The sequence below is a fragment of the Triticum urartu genome, chromosome 2A (assembly GCF_056163025.1).
Source record: "Triticum urartu cultivar PI428250 chromosome 2A, HENAU_Tu73, whole genome shotgun sequence".
Taxonomy (NCBI): Eukaryota; Viridiplantae; Streptophyta; class Magnoliopsida; order Poales; family Poaceae; genus Triticum; species Triticum urartu.
This window is the reverse complement of record NC_141874.1, coordinates 454,481,703-454,488,321: the sequence shown is the minus strand read 5'-3', so window position 1 is coordinate 454,488,321 and position 6,619 is coordinate 454,481,703. Positions and strand designations below refer to the sequence as shown.

Sequence of the window (6,619 nt, the reverse complement as noted above, 5' to 3'; positions counted from 1 at the left end):
TAATCATATTACTTAAGAACTCCCACTTAGATAGACATCCCTCTAGTCATCTAAATGATCATGTGATCCATATCAACTAAACCATGTCCGATCATCACGTGAGATGGAGTAGTTTTCAATGGTGAACATCACTATGTTGATCATATCTACTATATGATTCACGTTCGACCTTTCGCTCAGTGTTCCGAGGCCATATCTGCATATGCTAAGCTCGTCAAGTTTAACACAAGTATTCCGCATGTGCAAAAGTGGCTTGCACCCGTTGTATGTGAACGTAGAGCTTATCACAACTGATCATCACGTGATGTCTCGGCACGACGAACTGTAGCAACGGTGCATACTCAGGGAGAACACTTATACCTTGAAATTTAGTGAGGGATCATCTTATAATGCTACCGTCATACTAAGCAAAATAAGATGCATAAAGGATAAACATCACACGCAATCAAAATATGTGACATGATATGGCCATCATCATCTTGTGCCTTTGATCTCCATCTCCAAAGCACCGTCATGATCTCCATTGTCACCGGCTTGACACCTTGATCTCCATCGTAGCATCGTTGTCGTCTCACCAACTATTGCTTCTACGACTATCGCTACCGCTTAGTGATAAAGTAAAGCAATTACATGGCGATTGCATTTCATATAATAAAGTGACAACCATAAGGCTCCTGCCAGTTGCCGATAACTTTTACAAAACATGATCATCTCATACAAAAATTTGTATCTCATCACGTCTTGACCATATCACATCAAAACATGCCCTGCAAAAACAAGTTAGACGTCCTCTACTTTGTGTTGCAAGTTTTACGTGGTTGCTACGGGCTTCTAGCAAGAACTGTTCTTACCTATGCATCAAAAACACAATGATTTTTCGTCAAGTGTGCTGTTTTAACCTTCAACAAGGACCGGCCATAGTCAAACTCGATTCAACTAAAGTTGGAGAAACAGACACCTACCAACCACCTGTGTGCAAAGCACGTCGATAGAACCAGTCTCATGAACGCGGTCATGTAATGTCGGTCTGGGCCGCTTCATCCAGCAATACCGCCAAATCAAAGTAAGACGTTGGTGGTAAGAAGTATGACTATTATTGCCCACAACTCTTTTTGTTCTACTCGTTCATATCATCTACGCATAGACCTGGCTCGGATGCCACTATTGGGGAACGTGGCTTGCAATTTCAAAAAAATTCCTACGATCACGCAAGATCTATCTAGGAGATGCATAGCAATGAGATGGGGAGAGTGTGTCCACGTACCCTCGTAGAACAAAAGCGAAAGCGTTATATTAACGCGGTTGATGTAGTCGAATGTATTCACGACCCAACCGATCCAAGTACCGAACGTACGGCACCTCCGTGTTCAGCACACGTTCAGCTCGATGACGTTCCTCGAGCTCTTGATCTAGTAGAGGGTCGAGGGAGAGTTCCGTCAGCACGACAGCATGGTGACAGTGTTGGTGATGTGATCCGCTCAGGGCTTCGCCTAAGCACTACGACGCTATGCCCGGAGGAGTAAACTGTGGAGGGGGGCACCGCTCATGGCTAAGAGAACAATTGATGTGCTTTGGGGTGCCCCCTGCCCTCGTATATAAAGGAGGGGAGGAGGAGGCTGGCCACCAAGGGGCGCGCCAGGGAGAGGGGAGTCCTACTAGGACTCCACTCCTAGTAGGATTCGGCCCCCCTTTTTTTCCCTTCTTCCGGAGGGGGAAAGGGGGAAAGGAGAGGGAGTAGGAGAAGGAAAGGGGGCGCTGCCCCCTTCCCTAATCCAATTTGGCCTCCTCCCTTGTGGGGGGCGCACCAGCCCCTTGTGGGCTGGTTAGCCTCCCTCCTATGGCCCATATGGCCCATATCTTTCCTCGGGGGGTTCTGGTAACCCCTCCGTTACTCCGGTATGTACCCGATACACTCTGGAACCCTTCCGGTGTCCGAATACTACCTTCCAATATATCAATCTTTACCTCTCGACCATTTTGAGACTCCTCGTCATGTCCGTGATCTCATTCGAGACTCTGAACAAACTTCGGTCACCAAAACACATAACTCATAATATAAATCGTCATCGAACATTAAGCGTGCGGACCCTACGGGTTCGAGAACTATGTAGACATGACCGAGACACATCTCCCGTGAATAACCAATAGCGGAACCTGGATGTCATATTGGTTCCTACATATTCTGCGAAGATCTTTATCGGTCAAACCGCAATAACAACATACGTTATTCCCTTTGTCATCGGTATGTTACTTGCCCGAGATTCGATCGTCGGTATCATCATACTTAGTTCAATCTCGTTACCGGCAAGTCTCTTTACTTGTTCCGTAATACATCATCCTGCAACTAACTCATTAGTCACATTGCTTGCAAGGCTTATAGTGATGTGCATTACCGAGAGGGCCCAGAGATACCTCTCTTATACTCGGAGTGACAAATCCTAATCTTGATCTATGCCAACCCAACAAACACCTTCGGAGACACCTATAGAGCATCTTTATAATCGCCCAGTTACGTTGTGACATTTGATAGCACACAAGGTGTCCCTCTGGTACTCGGGAGTTGCATTCTCATAGTCAAAGGAATATGTATAAGTCATGAAGAAAGCAATAGCAATAAAACTGAACGATCAACATGCTAAGCTAACGGATGGGTCTTGTCCATCACATCATTCTCCTAATGATGTGATCCCATTCATCAAATGACAACACATGTCTATGGTCACGAAACTTAACTATCTTTGATTAACGAGCTAGTCAAGTAGAGGCATACTAGGGACATTCTGTTTTGTCTATGTATTCACACATGTACTAAGTTTCCAGTCAATAAAATTCTAACATGAATAATAAACATTTATCATGATATAAGGAAATATAAATAACAACTTTATTATTGCCTCTAGGGCATATTTCCTTCACCTTCTTCTCCTGGTAAGCTCCCCGTCAGATATGCATGTTATTTTCATCGTCAAAAGTTGTAATCTGTTGCTGAAAAAGGCACAAATGAAAAAGCGCATATCATGTAAAACAACCTTTACTGCTATATACATGTGTCATACTGGTAGAAACATAAAAGGTATAAGAAAAAAGAGAAACAATAAACTTTTGAGAAAAAGAACATAGAAATTGCCTCTGTTTAACTTTATAGTTGCCCAAACAAGTGTTTATAGTTGCTCCTTTTATTCTAGAACTAGTTTGTTCAAAAAGATCATGCATGTTTTTGTGGTGGGCTAACACATAGTTTGTTGCAGGTTGATTATTCATGATGATTGATCTGAATAAACCACCACTTGATGTAGATTCCATCAACATTTCAATCGAGTTGGGTGCACCCTTCTTGCATGCAGGGGATGAGCAGGAGCATCACCATTTGGAGGAGGGGGTTGGTGAGTCCCCTGACCCCAATGTTGGCTCTAACACTACTCATGTCCTGAACAATCGTGTTGCTGCTCCCCCACCTATGGTTGCTCCTACTAATGCTTTAGTTCATGAGGCACATGAGTTGGAAGACGAAGAAGCTGGGTCACAGCCACATCAACCTTATGTTGGCATGTGCTTTGACACATTAGACGATGCGAGGGAACACTACAATCACTATGCTTTGATGATGGGGTTTTCAACCAAGTCGAATACGTCTTATAGGTCAGCCTACACAGGCGTGCTGGAAAAGCAACAATTCTACTGTAACAAGTTGCACAAGCCAGTGGAGAGGGTTGGGGTCTTGGATGTTGTCTCATCAAGAAAAAACACTACATGCCCGAGATCACCTAAACAAGATGTTGAAGAGGATGGCGAAGAACACACTTACAAGAATAAGACGAAGCGAGAGACTGTGAAGCAAACAAAATGCCATGCTAAGATGGTGGTGAAGCTTATAGATGGCAGATGAGAGGTTATCACTTTTATTGCAGATCACAACCACCCAATGATTGACAAGCCATCGCTTTTGAAATACCTTCATTCTCACCAAGGCATCCCACTGGAAGAAAAAAAAATTATGACTCACCTTAACGACTGCAACTTGACAGCAGGTACAACAAAAAAGAACTGCCCACACCACCTTCCCTCTCCCTTCTCATTGAATTAATCTTGTTACTTGAGAAGTCTTACTTATTCCTGCATCAAGTACTTTGATTTCTTTTTCTATCCTAGTATAAACTGGTTAGGATTCGTGGAGGACCCTAACTCGGAAGAGCCTGGCAACTTGAACAGTAAACTAAGGCAACCATGTTCATTTTTTATGCAACTCTGATAATAAAAAAAGCATGATCCAGCAGAAAAACTTGGTGTTACCTATTCCTACCTCAAGTACTTGTATTTCTTTCCTATCCTAGTATAATCTGCTTAGGATTCATGGGTGACCCTGATCAGGAAAACTTGAAAACTTGAACGAATAAACTGACGCAACTATGTTCATTTTTTATGCAACTCATAATAAAAAAAGCATGACCCAGCAAAAAAACTTGGTGAAAAAAGACCTGGTCTTGTTCTACCTATGCATAAGTGTTGCTTTATGTTCTCTATAAAAACAAGTTGCTCGCTACATTGTTGTTAGTTTGTCCTAAAATACAAGTTTCTGTTTTTTGATTTATGCTAAGAAAGATGATGATGATAATGTCATCATACTACGACTTGAAGTTAATTGTCCCATACACAGCTAAAGCCATCCATAACCACAGTTCAAAGCTGAATGCCCCAACTAAGGACATTGACATTGAATAAACACTAAGCTACTTTTGCAAGGTGATGGAAAACGATCCAGGATTCTTCTTTAAATGCAAGACGGATGTGGAAGGCGGGGCATAAAACTTGTTTTGGGTGGATGGTGTGGCACGGAAAGCTTACGTAGAGGCTTATCATGACTGCATATCATTTGATGCAACTTATCTCACAAACATGTACCATATGCCCTTTGCCCCCTTCATTGGCATCAACAGGCACGGGCAGTCAATTATGCTTGGATGTGGATTTGTGTGGCCGGAACTAGCCTCAAGTTATGACTGGTTGTTTGATGCTTTCTTGGAGGCAATGGATGGTTTGGCTCCGGATAACGTCATCACGGACCAAGACGTTGCTATGGCACAAGCTATCAAGAGGAAGTTCCCGACAATGATTCACCGTTGTTGCCGTTGGCATATAATGAAGAAAGCACAAGAGAAGCTTGGCTCTGTGTTGGCTAGGAATGCAAATTTGGTCAAAGACTTCAATGAATGCATTGACTTCCGTTTCACCCTGGCTGAATTTGAAAGGAAATGGGTTGCACTTCAGTTGAAGTATGAAGGTCTTATGCATGGCCACTTTGAGAAACTCTATGAATACCGGGCTACATGGGTGCCGTGTTACTTCAAATTCAGGTTCTTCCCTTTCCTTCAGTCGACGCAACGCAAAGAAGGGTTCAATGCTATCTTGAAGCACTATGTGAACCCACACAAGTCAATTCTCAACTTCGTGAAGCAATACGAGAAGATTCAGGTACAGATACTCGTGAGGGAGGGCGGAAACGACTACCAGACAGAGCATCTAGAAGCACAAAGATGGTCGTGTTTCCCCATTGAGAGGCATGCCTACAAGCCATACACTAGGGACATCTATGAGAAATTTAGATATGATTTTCAGATGATAGGACAGTACGATGTGTGCCCCTCTGGAATCAACTTCTATCACCTTGAGCCCAATACAGAAGAAGTTCCAAGGTATGGCTCAAGGAAGTACCTAGTCATAGTGAGGCCAGAACCAGCAATCTATGATTGTGAATGTTGCAAGTGGCATAGGGATGTCATACTTTGTTGCCATGTCTTGAAAATCTTCATGCACCTTGGCATTAATGAGATACCGGCACATTACATCAAGCGCCGCTGGACGTAGGATGTGGTGCCAAGTGCGCCACCGCCAACTAACGAGGTCCCTCCACTAGACTTGCCCGCTGAGTCAGAGAACCAGGTTCGACAAGTGACTCTGACAATGGATTTTGCAAAGCTAGCCAAGAAGGCAATGACTAGTGATGAGGCTGCCACTGTAGTTAGGAGGCACATGAAAGCTGCAGATGCTGAGGTCACTAAGCTGAATAAACTAAGGAAGAAGAGGCTAAAGGCAGCCCGAGAAGTGGCTCAAGCTAGGGAAGCATCAAACCGTAATGCCCCAAGTGGTTCAAGCCAACCTCCTGCCCCCTACTCCTATGGATCCACCTCAGTCTATCACAAAAGGGCACAACCGCAGCAGGCGCTTCCAATCAGCCCTGGAGCTACACCCCAAGAAAAAGAACAAATGTAGCATTTGTGAATCAATCGATCACACTGCTGCGACATGCCTAGGGAAGCTGCTATGATGGTTACCACATGAAGATAATGGCCCCTGGGCTTGCAAACTAGTTGAAGCAAAAAAATCAACAGTGTCTTGGGAGATGAAGCAATTGTGGCCTGGTTTTTGAGCATATGTAGATGGGAAATCAAGCAACTGCTAGTTTCAAAAGGCAACTATGAATTGATTTGCAGGGACTCGTTTTAATTTACGTGTTTTCCTAGCTTTAACTTCACAAATTGGAGACATTGTAGGTGGATGCTTAACATTCGTGCTTATATTCCTTACTCATAAACTTGCAAAACCTATGGATGCTTATGATTTA

The 6,619-nt window shown here is 43.5% G+C and overlaps 1 pseudogene; it reads left to right on the top strand.

Moving 5' to 3' along the window:
• Positions 1-4,743: 4,743 nt before the first annotated feature.
• Positions 4,744-6,322, top strand: LOC147985435 (protein FAR1-RELATED SEQUENCE 5-like; annotated as a pseudogene).
• Positions 6,323-6,619: the final 297 nt, after the last annotated feature.